We start from the raw sequence: 15,284 nt of genomic DNA on the forward strand, positions 1-15,284 counted from the left end.
TACGTATCTCTATCCAGATAGTCGGTATCTGAAAATTTAAGTCCTTGCTTCGTGTATCCTGCCATGTTTTTGTAGCTAAAAATTTTCTTAAAGATCTTATTCAATATTTCTTCCTTCATCCTCTTCATGTGCCCATAGAAGAACATCAGCCTTCTCATCTCATCTCACTTTTATTCTTCCATATTCAGTGTTTACTATTTTTTTCTTGAAATCTACTTCAGTAGTCATGAACTCTGTTTTTGCATATGATATTTGTAGGCCTGCTTTTTCTGCTATTATTTATTTGTCTAATAGCCGCTTCCTCTGAATCTGCCAACAGTGCGAGATCGTCGGCAAATGTCAAACAATTCACTTTTATATGATTGTCTTTGTTCCCTATTATTGCTCCTGAGTTTTTTTTTTTTACAGTATTCCTTCCATGATTTTATCTGAAAAGGTTTGCTTTTAAGACCCTGAAATTTCACTTTAGATATTCAAATTCGGTTTTTTTTAGGAACTAATTCAGCCTTAGGGCTAAAAGTCGTTTTTGGTAAACATATTAAACAGAGTAAGCACTCCACACATGTCAGATTCACATATCAGCGAATTCCTGGTGTTCCAACAAAAGGGTAATTTTAAGGAATTATTCCGTTCGCATTTTCCTTGTTTATTATTCCAGTTAGGTAGAGTTGGTTTTCAATTTGTGATGTGCCAAACAAAGAGAGGCCCAGATCATATTTTCGTAAACAAGCATTTTATTTACGAGTTTTGTTTTCTCCATAATGCTTATTTTGTTTTTTAATCTCTACTCGCAGAAACATTTTGTTTTTTTTATTAATACTAACTTCCTGAATATTGGAGATACTTAATATTGAATATTGAAGATGAAGCAAATTCATCAGTAATAAATGACTTCTTAATAATAAAAGTCATTCAAACTTTGTAGGAAGGGAACAAAGGAATAAGACAGAATATTAAATATTACTTTCATTCTTGTGTATTTTTTTGCCCGTTAATGATAAAAGACATTTATAGAAGACGTAACAAGATTTAAGATATTTTATAAAAATAAAATCTTAAAACCTATTGCTTCATATAGCACGTTTTTCTATATTTGTTTTTCCTTCGTGAAATTTTTCGTCACTTATAAATTAAAGTATATTTTTTTCTTTTGATCCACTTCATTATAATTAATTTAGTGACTCTTACACTCAAGAATTTATTATTACATCTTCGCTCAGTTATATATTATGACATATGGTTATTTACAATTCGATCATGTGAGTGTAAATCTTTGTTTTTTAATTATTAAAGATTGTATAATTAGTGGCAAGAATATGTTATTATTATCAACATAAGACTAATAAGGAGTAAACAAAAGGTAATTTTAAATAGATGTTTAATCAGGTAATCGTTTTGAAATTTTTTTAATAAAAAAATGTGATATATTAATTATGTGTTGTATGTATGATATGATTTTAAGAATTTGTTGTAGATACTTGATGATGGGGTGACAAGCCCGAAACGTCGTTATTGTTTATTAGTGATATAAAATAAATAATTAGAACAAGGAAGAGTACATTTTCATCCACAACATCTAATTATATATGAAACTCTTCCAGTAGAGGATATAACTCTTCTAGTAGTATATATAACTCTTCCAGTAGAAGATATAACTCTTCCAGTAGAAGATATAACTCTTCCAGTAGAAGATACCACATTAAGATAATTATTTACATTTATTCACTGCTCAGAAGAGTATAAATTATTCTGTTTTTTTGGTAACCGACGACATATTATTTCACTTGAAGATTATTTGTTTAATTGGTAATTTATTTTTAAAAAATGGTCAGGTCGTGGTCAAAACAAGTTACTAAAAATAGTTCATAATCTTATTTATTATACACAATTCGATCCACGTTGAACAGTTACTTCAGGGCTCAGTAAAACAATATACAAACATTATTAAGTATAATAAGCATATATTATAATAAATATTAATAAAATATACATCTATTAGGAGGAACTCAACAAATAGCGAGCGGCTGCCAACCTCTGTTGTGTTGTACTGATACACAACGCACTGATACACAATACACTGATACACAACACACCGATCAGTCAGGCAATAGACAACTACTGTAATTATATCATAATTATTCATTAAAATAATATTAATATTATTATTATTACTATACAATATATAAAACAACATTATAACTAATTTTCATCCAATCAATGTTTATTATTTTCATTTTATTCATATTATTTTAATTTACTTCCTTCATTTTTATACATTTTGTATATAACTTTCTTTAGTATGGTAGGACTATAAGAATATTCATTTAATTCTGATACGTAATAATATTTGTATTTTGTTTTCCTTAGACCAGATGAAGAGCGAAACGTTATAATAAATAAATGGTATAATAAATAGCTTGTGTACTATTTTGAGTAACCTTTTTCTACCGTCACCCGTTACTTCTTCCTTTACAAATTATGCTATAAAAAAATAATTTATACATAGCTGCTTTTTTGGCTAGGAGATTAAGTGAAGTATTGTTTTTTCACGCTTTAGTGCAATTAGACAAATTAAAAAATTAATTAAAAAAGAAAATAGACAAAGTAAATTAAACCTACGTGAAAGCCTGTTGGATTTAAGCGATAATTCGTAATTCATCCAACTTTTTTTTTAATTTATGATTCGAGATAACCGTCACATGAGGTTGATATATAATTTCAAACAAAAGATAGTATTTTCCTATTATAACATTAGCAAGGCCGGGTATTATAAATAAGGTCCCGCTCACGATACAGCGGCCGTGATGTCGTCGCGTGTTGATACAGATGTTAAACAAAAGCAGTAAATCTCCCTCATAATATCCAGTCCAGAACCAGGATCTTGGGAGCACGTATTTAATTCAGATAGTTTATGACCTCGTAGGAAAAAGTAAAACCACTTCAAAACTCCGCTGTGGATTTATTAAGTTAGTAAAATATTTGTTAGTTTCTCTGTAAACATATAATTGATAAAAAAAAAATATTATAATCTATTTATTTTCAAGGTAAAACCTCTTAGTACAGCTCACTTAATATATACGTTGTTCGAAGATTCGGACAAACTGTCTACGTCCACAAATTATTACATTAGAAGTAGATAAATCTTAGAAACCTTTTGTTGAATTTAAATAATTCAAAATTCTTTTAAAATATATATTTGTATCTTAGTATCATAACTAATTATGATCAAGGAGGTGATTTGATCAGAATCACGCTCGACTAACAGATCTTTACTCAATTAAGGATAACCACTTAACGAGGCTGGGTGGCCCCGAAAGGCTCCCGAACTCACAGGACTGACTCATGGCTACAGTGAAACAGAAACGACATTGTAATTTTAATTTTACCTATTTTCTGGTAGGATATCCATCTACTTAACAGTTGTCTACATATTTGACTGAGATAATTTTATTTATTTACAAAGATTCTCTTTGTAACTAACTCCATTCCTAATGTTATTATCTATGTTCTTTTTTTGGTCTGATTTGAAGTTCACCACTTCTTTAATAGTTTTAGTAATGTATATTAATTCGAAGAGTTTTATGATTTTACAATTTATTTTTATTTATTATTTTATTAGCTCATATCATTTGCCATGTCCGTTTTTACTATGTCAGAAATTCAAAGTGGGATTGCTAGACTTTTGTTGTTTAAGACGTTCATGTTTACAGATTCTAATGAGTCGTTACTAACTCTCTCTTTATTGATAATATTTACTATAACTCCAGTTGATTGTACGTTGTTTAGTACTCAAATATGACCATGGAAACATGTGATTTTCGAGTATTTTTTTAATACATGGAGTTTTAATATGGACACCTGGCAAACCAAGATGGGAAAAAAACATTTGCTATTACTACGACGTTCGGTAAAGAGTAACGAACATACCATCCACCAGTGGTTTGAAAAACGTTCAGCTTGTGACACAGAATTGAATTTTAAACCCAGAGGAAGGCCTCTACCAGCGATTGATGACGATGAACTTAGTTATACAGTGGGAGAAAACCCCTACCCAACAGTTAAAGGACCTAGAGCACAACTGAATACAAGTTTATCGACATTTAAATACCATTGGTAAAGGAAAAACACTTGGGTGCCTGATGTAATTTATGAGTTCATTTATTCATTTATGAGTGGCAGCAAGTAAAACTTTATAAGACATACGTTTCACTGCTTCCTAAGTGAACAAAATCGCCTTTTATCGAAATATAATCACGTTTAATGAAAAGTGGATTGTATATGACACCACTTATCGGTCAGACCAGTGGTTAAATATCGGCAAAAAACTGGACCAACTTTACATCCAAAAAACATTATTGTGTGTGATGGTCAAGGGCAGGAATAGTTCATTTCTCTTTTTTACCCAGACATCCACATCGTACTGCAGTGATATTGACATAATGCATCAGATACTTTAAAAAAAACAACCTCCATTCGTTTATTGGAGGGACTTAATAGGTCACAACAACGCCAGTGAACTTATATTCTTACTGGTACTGGTACTGATATTTGGTGGGGGGATAAGTACGTCAAGTGGGCCTAGTGGTCCTTTTTGCCAACCCCTGGTGGCTAATTGACTTGCCACAGCGTACTCACCAAGGTGGGAGTGTCAAGTTCACTCCTCGGGGCCGGCGAAAAATTAATTTTAACTGCCCCAGGTAGGAATCGAACCCACAACATTCCGAACCGGGCGCACTGGGACCTGCGCCCCAATCCGTGCGGCCCCCCATGATTAATGGCAGATAGTGAAGAAACTAAACGAGTTGTATTATAAATTCCTTCCACAGCCTCCTTATTTGCAAAAATTATCTTCAACAGATTTCCATCTGTTCTGGAATTTTGAGAAGTCCCTAAAGGTAAAATTTTTGAAAATGATTCTTGGTTCAAAAACACATTCCCTAACTTAATTTCTTCATAAAATCCTAATTTTCCAGTTTTAGGACTCAAAATGTATAGTAAATATATTTAATAATTCTTTTTTTTTTTATAATGTTGTTTTACTAAATTTCATTTGAAACTATCCAATAAAATTTGTACTTTCGTAAAATATAAATTTTGGTTATTTTGTTTAATTTTTAATTAGGAACAAAAATATTTAATATTGTCATGTAATACAATTTATTAGGTATAATTAAGTAATAATTATCAGTGTCGGTATTATTTTTCTTTTCAGTTTTCTCATAAGGTGTGTGATAATATCGGTTACAACAAAGAAGAGGATCGGAGAGAACTCCATGAAACAGGAATAGGCGAAAGGGTATCATCCACTTAAGCTCTTGTTACGCTAAATTAGTGAAACAGAAACCCTTCAGTACTTCTTGTTCTATTGGTTCACCTGAGACCTCAGTGGATTCCCTCAATGGCTCTGATAAAACTAATTAAATTGACCTCAACCAGAAGAACATCCAAAGATTATTATTATTAATAAAAAATATAAAATCTCAAAATGATAATACAATTATTATTATTTTATGGGCAACAGACCATGGAAGTCTAAGTCCTCACGCGATGGTATTTCCTAATACATCGCGCGTTTCTTGACATGGTTTTTCGCAGGGTGGGGGGTCGTCACACCCTCGCCTATTTTTTGTGAGTGCAACCCATTGGCTAACGGGCCTCACAAATACCCAGGGGAGGTTGTCAGTGAGTTTTGCATTATTGTGTGCTTGAAAAAAACCTGGGTGGGACCGGGATTCGATCGACAACCTGTAGGTTGGTAGACTGGCGCCTTACCACGCTGCTACGGCTGTCCCCTTTTAATAAAATTACAGGATCTAATTCAACATTTTTTCAGAACTTTTAATTCTCGGCCATTCCTTATTTTAATTAAGTCAAACGAAGCTTTAACATGAGATTCATAATAAATTTTATTCAATTTCATTTATCTGTTTATGTAACGGATATCATATCGTTTTTCAATTTCAGGCGCTTTTTAAATATTTGATCATATACTCGATTTAATTATCTTATAGTTTTCTCTTCCCGTTTTAAGCTAATATTTCAAAAGTGATATACCGGACTGTTGCTCCCCGGGGGCCTTAGCGGGGCGAGTCCCGCTGGTAAGGATTGCCTTTTTTGTATTATGATCTACGTTTATGTAAAGGCACTGAATCGTGAAACGAGGTAACTGGAAAATTAAAACATTCTGAATGTTAAAATATTGTTTAATTAAAACGATTTTCTTTTGTCCTAGACTTACGAAATTCATCAGTTCCTACATGTTTTTTTAAGAAACTACGAAATCAGCCCAAAAGAACTGGGTTAAGATAAAAACTATAGTTCAGAATAAATTCCAGTTACAATGATGTTTTACAATGATCGCCACGTATAAACAATGATAATTTTTTAAGTATAAAGAAAGTAATTTATCTAAATTTATCAAGGGCTCTAGATATTAAAAAGAATTTAGTAATAATTTATTAATTTTTTTTTATTTTTGTCTGATTACCCGGTCATTTTTTATTTATTTATATTTAAAAAAATGAAATAACGATAGTAAACAACAAAAAGAAATAAATGTTCATGTACATATTTATCAGTTTTAAACGAAAATTAAAAATATCAAATTTTTATATAATATTATAAAGTGACAAAAATATCCTCTAACAAATCATAAATCCTATGGTATCTTTTAATAATATTAAAATAAAAAGGAAAGAATGCAAGGAAGTTTACAATAATAAATATAAGTACGTTGTTTTAATTTATAATAGATAATATCGGTGTGTAAAGGAATGGTTTTTTTTTTCGTTTTTTATAATGCCATTTATTTAGAGTTAATACAGTGTAATTAACTAATTGCACCAGGGTGGTGTTCGTATACAGAAATATTATGAAAAAATAATCAACAGTATGAATGTACATAACTATTTTTATTTATTTGATTTTTTTAAAAATATTTTATTGGAAATTTTAAGTTTTAAAAAAATAATATTGTTTTACATCCCCAGTAATGCTAAGTGACGATTTACGAGATAAATTACTCGTAATTTGTTAAAAATATAAGATTGTTCATTTGTAAGTGAAGAAAAGATAAATAAAAACAAAAAATACTCTTTGTATGGATTTATTTAAAAAAAAAAAAAAAAAAATTAGTTCACCAACAAAATTTGTATTATACATATTTCTATTATTAATTATATTAGTTTTACATAATAAAATGATTTATACTACAAGTATTATGTATTTAAAATTCCAACAAATATCTTCGGTATGTGGGTTACACGACATCGAAACTGTAAAAATTTTTATTTTCCATTTTCACAGTGATTATGACAACTTCTCTGTAGATCGGGCAGTTAAAAATGTCCTTTGCACTTATATTTGAAAACAAAAATCTTATTTCTTGCTGATTTTTCCAAAGAAAAAAATTTTTTTTGTACGGATTCCCGGCGTGTTCGGAGTACGAAAGTTCAGATTACCGAGATTACACTGTATTTATTCTCTTCTGAGCGAAAAAAAAAGTTAATCAGATTCTATTTATTTAAGTGTTTCGGCGACTAGGGCTATTTACACTGAATTTACAAAGTTAGTAGATTACAATTGATATATTCACAAAGTTACAAAGTAAGAAAGTTACAAATTAAGAATTATAATTACCTATTTACAATTAAAATTACATATTTACAATTACAATTTACATTTTACAAAGTTTCAATTAGAATTAACGTAGTTAGTAAATCACTATATTAAATTTTGCGCTCACTTATCCATGCTGGATGGTTGAACTATATGTGATTATAAATATTAATGATTTTTAGAAAGTGAAAAAGTCTTGTTATTGTTGTGGGATCTTCTCTAAACATCTCCTGTAAATCTGGAAAGAATCGATGTGGTTCGTGAGCAATACATTCAGTGAGAATGTGTCTGATGAGATCGTTTCTGCAGTAGCACCGGTGCATTTTCTTTTTTCATGAGATGACCGTGAGTGAGTCGAGTATGGCCTATCCGAAGACGGGTTAATACCACATCTTCTCTCCGTAGCAGATTCAAGTTTCTGGTTGGACGTTTCATTGTCTGTTCGACCATTCTTAACTTGTCTCTCATGGTGAACCATTTATCTTGCCACTCTTGCCATCCAATTTCTTTGATTCATGAAATAACATCTTTGTATGTTGATGATGTTACAACTTGACCTATCTTTATAGCTAGTCTGGCCTGTGAGTCTCTCTTTTCATTCCCCGTGATCCCACAATGACCTGCCAGCCATAAAACAAGACCCTATAACCCATGTTGCTCAAAGTTTTCAAATGCTGCTTCAACTCAATTATTAATAGGTGTGTTAAAAATGGATCTTGTAGAGATTTGAGGGCAGATTCCGAGTCAGAACAGATGACCGAGCAGGTGCAGTTTAGAGGAATATTGCAAACTGGGAAATTGATTCGGAAGAGTTCTGCAGTGTACACCAAAGAATATGTTTGTAACGAGAATAAAAGGGTGTGATTATTTGAAACGACAGCAATGCCTACTCCTTCGACTGTTTTGGAACCGTCAGTAAAAATGAAATTCCAATCGTTGTGGTTAGTAAGTTTTAGGTTAGTTTAATGATTTAATAATATCTAAAAGAAAACAAAGGTTAAAATTTAAAACAAGTTCATACAATTTTGTGATTTTCTACTTAATTTTATTTAAAAGACCTTCAGGAATATTGTAGACACAAAGGCGTGAGTAGCTTCTTTGTTAAAGGGTGCACGAACCATAGCATAACGAGGGGTTCTTCTATACTACCAACTTTTTTTAAATAATATTCTGTATACAACATATTTAAAAATATATTTTTGCTCAAATTTAACGCTCTTGTGCAATAAGCTTTATTTATTTAGAAATAATTTAATAACAGTTGGTTGTAAATGTGTATCATATCCCGTGCACACGTAATTATCTTCTCCAATCACAATAGATATCAAAGGTCTCATTACTATAGGAACATTGCAATCATAAATAATTATATTTCAAATTATTTACTTACATGCGCGTACTGTAGTTTTACATATTTTATTATAAATATTTTTATAAATTTGAAACTTCAAATTGTTTTTATTTTCACAGTCGGTTTTATTGATCACAATTCAGATAATATGGCTCTAACTCACACAGTACATGTTAAGGTGCAAATACCTTTTATATGAAACAGAGAGGTGATTAGAATTTAAAGAAAAAAAACCTACATAATAAAACGAAAAAGTAATTAAAATTTCGGCTATAAATAAAGGATTAATGTACAATTAATACATTTTATTAAAAAAAAAAGATATATACAATAAACAAAGTTTATGCAATTCAGAAACATTAAACACGAATTGTTTGTTTTTATTAGTATATTAATATATAATTCAGCCAGAATTGGGCAAAAACCAGATTAACTCAAACTATAGAGGTAAAATTCCCATGGATGCATTAATTTAATAAGGATCTTTTAATAAATGAATTAACATAGTGTCCATTAAAAGTTTAGTTTTTAAGGTATAGTTTTAGTTCCACTAATTTTTGCACAACTCTAAAATCAGCTATACATACATAGTTTTGTATTGTATCATTTTTACCTACTATGAGAGCAATATTGATTTGGTAGTATTTTCTTTAATACACTCCAGATTAACTTTCGCACACGATGTTTCGGTCCATGGGAGGAACTAAGACGGATAAACGGGGTTCTTGATTTAATACTTATTGTTACTCTTACACTTCACAACTGTATCATAGTTAATATAGTTCATTTTGAAGTTACTTTATTCCATTTCTGCCAATGTGTTTTACTTTTTTCTATATTGTAATATCCAGATGTATGTGGCTATAGGAACATATGATATACCGTACTTCGCATTTTGAGTGTTTTAGGTTAAACATTAAGTAGAGATTTCCATCTTTCAGAATTCTTTAGTAGTAGATACTTCCGTTATCAATAATGTGGATCATTGATCATGTGGATTTAGGAACATATTCCTCGCACCGTATGATATCCAGCTCAGTCTTGATCACATCCTTACATTTCTATCGTCTTCCTCGAAACCGACAGGGGATCCTGGCTTAGCGACGCGCCCTCTTCCTTATCCCGCCTGATCTCCCTTGATACGATCATACTACGATTAATGCGCCTCAGGAAGATATCACTACGATATAGGCAAAAGAAACGTGCTCTGAGTATTTATTTATACGGAAAAATTAAGAACGAAGAAAAATATAATGTAAATGATAACAATAATACCGAATTTAATAAAAATATATAAATATGATATAGGTGGAAAAATATATAGATCGATATAATAAAAAGTCTATATAATAAACAACTGATTAAATAATCTAATATATAAAAATAAATCTTTTTTTATTCGTACTTTATGCGCTACTATACCGTTCATCTCATAGTGATGAGAATTTTTACTAAATGTTCAGGATTTTTCCAGAAAGGCTGTTCCGATTCTTTCGGTATAAAAAAGAAATTATTTTTCGAATTAAGCATTTTTCACACGCAGCTCAGAAAGAATATATTTTTTCATGGTTATTATATAATTATCTTTTTATTTTATTTTAATTTTTCATATTTAGGTAATTCTAATTGTTTCGTTGATAAATTCCTTGCAAAACAAAACAACAACAAAAAATAATCATTGAATTTGGACAATTATTAGCTAAGATACAGCCTTCTGAACCTTTACACATATTATTTAAAAAAATTAAGAAATTAGGCACGTTCTCTTGGATTTTAATTTTTTGCATTATTACTTAAAAGTGTACACCGCCCATAGTTGAATGTCTGCTTTTCAAATCTATAGAAACATCATATACATGTAAGGCGAAATATCTGTGTCAAATAAAGAAAAACTTTTCAAAGGCATTGACTTATACTTCCGATTCTAATTTGCTTAATTAGATGAGATTTGAGCTCTTTGGTGCAGCTTATAAAACCTTAAACCACTCCCAAGTATGTTTTTGGATTATACAATGTTATTTATCGTTATTAAATTTAAATAGATATAATAAGGAATAGATTCAACCAATAATGCAATGTCTAGTTAACTAAATATATTAATCGTATATTGAATATATTAATTGTATGCAATTAATCTATCTATATCCCTAAATATAGCAACAGGGAAGGATTTCCGGGTCTGCTAGTAACCAAATAATTTATATACAAGCTAAAGAAAATTATATTTTAAATAAACATACACACGTATAAATAATATTTACAGCCAGACTTGAGAACTCTGAACCAAGTTTTTCCACCCTCATGTGGAACGTAATGGGTAGCTCAAGAGATCCCAGCTATTCCCTTCCAGTCACGTCTCAGTTATATTTCAACAATTGATTTCTTATGATTTCTGCTTATAAAGAATGGATTTATTGTTTATTTTAGGTTCTTGGATATTTTACTTTCCGCTTACTAATTACTTGCATGAATTATAATAGTTTTTATTGAAGCCCGCTTTATGTTTCAATATCTCTGAAGACAAGTGGTTGTTTCAAGATAAAGTCTTTGAAATGAAATGAAATGAAATGAAAATGAAATGAAAATGAAATGAAAAAATAACTTTATTCTGGGACATATGTCCCCTAAGAATAATTACAAGGTTCATATAGTGAGATTTTTATCTGGCGAGCGTTTACAAATTTTCAGATAGTAGAATGAAATTACATTGGTATATTGGCTTTACTACTGTTTATAATGTTAATCAATAACTGCCTATTTATTTGATTACAAAGATGTGGAGGTTTGGTTATTCAATAAATGAAGGAATAGGTGTTGTTTAAAGGAGAGAATGGATGAGGACTGGCGAATGGAGATGGGAAGAGAATTCCAAAGGGAGGTTGCACGTATGACGAAGGATTTGCTAAAGAAGGAGGTTCTATAGGAGGGCATATATAAATCATTCGGATGGGATCTGGTGTTTAATGAGTGGATGGATGAACGAAGAGTGAGGAGATCTAGGATATAGGTAGGTTTTTTGATGTTAAGAACTTGGAATAGAAAAACACCAAGGAGTCTTTGAGTATCATCTCAGCTTTTAAAATTTTAGCATTATCAGAGGCACTACAAATCAATCCCGACTAGATCATCTAAATACCTTCAGATAATTTGCAAAATTTTAGAAAAATAATTTTAAAAAATAAATAAAATCTTTAAAGACAACTCACCTCAATTACTACGCGACTTCACACAAAGATGGTGGTCAGGTGTTCATTCAAAAAATGGGTAACAGCTCGCCTGTTAAAAAACAAAAGCATATTTATAGATACATATAAAAACCTACATACACTTAATTTAGGCATTCACCGGCCAAATGGCAGATCTAGCTGGAAGAAACAACTTTCTCTTTAGTATCTAATTGATACATTATTTTATTAGTAAGATAGTAGTATGAAGATTTGTTAGAAATTTTTTGTTATCTTTATTCAAATTTACATAACTATAATTTAGTAAATTTGATGTAAGTTATTATGAAGTGATATACTTCTAATAACGTTTTTACATTAGCATGTCCGTTGCCATCTTCTTTTCAGGCGCCTCGGAGGATTGTCAGGAATGGAAGAGGAAGTAACGTTAGAACCTAATGGGTTTAGATGGCTAGGGACTTTATAATGGAAGAAATGATATCAGGCTCGGGCTAGATCGGTTACATATGAAACATTAAGGTCTTTATATATGATTTTATCTGTGACAAAGTAAGGAACATTAAGCATTTTAGAAAGAAATTTGGGTTGTAAGTATTGGATACGAGAGGTATTCGAAGGTTTAGTGGAACCCTAAAGCTCAACTCCTTATGTAGGTCTAATTATTGTCATGTAGATCAGTCTTTTGTAATGAATTGGAAGTTTAGACCGTTTGTCTTGTAAGTGCTGTAAAAGTCGAAATCGACGTGCAGTTTCAAAGCGTTTTTGTTAGATTAAAACACAAGTTAAATGAAATGATGACACATGCTTGTGCGAACTTTTTTGATTTGAGCTTTGTTGTGAATTTTTTTTTAGAGTGAATTATCATCAAAACTAACCAAAATTGGCATTTTCTCAACTGACCTTCCAGGTAAGACCTTCTTGTAAGCAAGTGGTTTTAAAAATGGAGTACCTAAAAATTCAGAGATCTAAATTCAAGCCCAGAAGAAAAGAAAAGAAAAAAGCCCAGGCAGGACCGGGATTCGATCTGACAACCAGTGGGTTGGTAGACTGGCGCGTTACCACCCTGCTACCGCTGTCCCTACAGTAAAAATTTAATGATTTATTTTCTTTCCCGAAAAAATGTGTGAACAATTAATTTCAGAGGTTGGGAGAAAAGAAAATCTTGATTTATGAGTATAGAAGTCGTTGAATCGTAAAGAATCTATTTTTAAGTTATGTTGATGGATAAATTTCAAATCTGGTAACTATGTAGATATTTGATGCTTGTCACTCAATATGTAGTTTCAGTCAAATTAGGAGGTTTTCACTCGAATTACATGTAATAGATATCATAGAATAAAGTTGTTTCTTTGTAAGTCAAGGTATTGTATTCGAATCAAGTTTCGGGCAAAATCGATACTGTAGAATTTGGTATCTTGATGGTTCCATTCAACTCATAAAATTCTATCGCATGCGCATGGACATATGTATTTCTCTTAAAAGGCCAATTTTTCGAAAAATGCTGGTCCGAGCTCGATCCAATTTGAAAGAAAGTTGAGAAGTAGTGCTAAAATGATCAAGTGACAATTTTATCAAATACCACTTCTTTCACTTACGCATGTGTAAAGTATTTTCCTTGACACCTTTTAATTTTTAAAAATATCTTGAATGATTTGTTCAAAATTGTGAGGAAAGTTAAAGGTTAGTGTAAATCGGGTCCAGTATTAATTTCAACTAATCTACTACATTCACTTAGGTACACGTATGAACCACAACCCTTGAACCACAAATATTTTGAAAACCGCTTATCTGATAATGGTTTAATGTTGTAGAGAAGTTTTTGATTAATGTAAGAATGATGTGGTCTAAATTTTAACAAATTATATGCGCTATTTTCACTTCCTCATGCTTAAAAGTAAAGTTTTAATTTTAATTTCAAAGAATGCTGCATCTTGAAACCCACTAGGTGAAGATCTTTTAAATCAGCTGCCTTGAAAACTGGGAAAACGGCAAATAAATAATTTTGTACAGCTAGATCACTCGTATGACTCACTGCGGTTCGGTTTGAACTAAACCATGGGACCTAAAAAAACGAAAAGCTTCTTCTCATACCAGGAATCACCAAAATTTAATAATATTTCCATTAAGAATATAAAATGCTTAATTATTGTTTCAGAAATCGAAAAATAATGTTAAGCCAAAAACTTAAATTTACAATCAATTTATAATATAATGTTTTATGACCGAGTGCCTCGATTTATTATTTATACATTTAGGCACGGTACAGTTTTACTGATTATTTGGCAATCCTAAAATCTTCAGTACGAGGCTTCCAATAGAAATATACACCATCTTAAAGTAAATATTTTTTTTTTTATTTGATAAAAGAAGTAGACTTAAAAAAAAAATTCATCTCGTGATAAAACTGAAACTACGAGATATTGTAAAAAAAAAAAAAGAAATAAGTTAAATACAGAATAGGAGCAAGGGGGGGGGATATACACGGAGCGTCCAGAAGTTGAACTAAACAATATAACGTACCTTGTATCCCATTGGTTCGTGTCCAAAAACTTAATACATTCCCGGTTTTTTAAAAGTCAGCCATGACAAAGTCCATGGGAACGGATTGCAATAAATTTAATCTGCGGCAGACAGGCCAGGTCTCCCGTAAATTGTGTTTCTCGAAAACATGCTCTCACGGCTTTCTGGTCGTCAAAACAGTCTTGTTTTTTAGCAGAGGTGTGAAGTTATCTAACCAAAGTATAGGTATTAGCTAGTAGTAATTGACGTTTTTTTAATTAAATGGCTTAAATGTGTGTGCGTGTGCAAATAGTACCATACGATTAGTACTTACAATAAATAATAACATACAAAAATAAATAAAAACTTGTAATAAAATTACAAAATATTATGGAGATATTATTGATCATTTGAGAGGTTGCATTCTAAAACTAGCCAATCCATTTTCAATTATTCATTTATTATTTTTAATAACACTGTAGATCGTGAACTATCACGATATCATGATAAAATAACTTCAGCTAGAATATATTTCGTAAAACAATATGGCCGCTTTTTTTAATGCCAACGCCTTATTTTTAAAAACATAAAATATAATGAACAGTTATGAAATATGATTAATAATATTATAT

General features: G+C 30.8%; 1 protein-coding gene across 3 annotated transcripts in view; it reads right to left on the bottom strand.

Moving 5' to 3' along the window:
* Positions 1-15,284, bottom strand: part of LOC106677973 (zwei Ig domain protein zig-8) — a 334,034-nt gene that overhangs the window by 218,808 nt on the left and 99,942 nt on the right. For all 3 annotated transcript variants that reach the window (XR_010845080.1, XM_067053234.1, XM_067053232.1), the window contains exon 2: positions 12,175-12,244. The gene's annotated coding sequence lies outside the window, so the exon portion shown is untranslated. The remainder of the gene's footprint in view (positions 1-12,174; positions 12,245-15,284) is intronic.

The sequence above is a fragment of the Halyomorpha halys genome, unplaced genomic scaffold, assembly GCF_000696795.3.
Source record: "Halyomorpha halys isolate HHAL.00 unplaced genomic scaffold, Hhal_1.1 Scaffold116.1, whole genome shotgun sequence".
NCBI classification, from domain to species: Eukaryota; Metazoa; Arthropoda; class Insecta; order Hemiptera; family Pentatomidae; genus Halyomorpha; species Halyomorpha halys.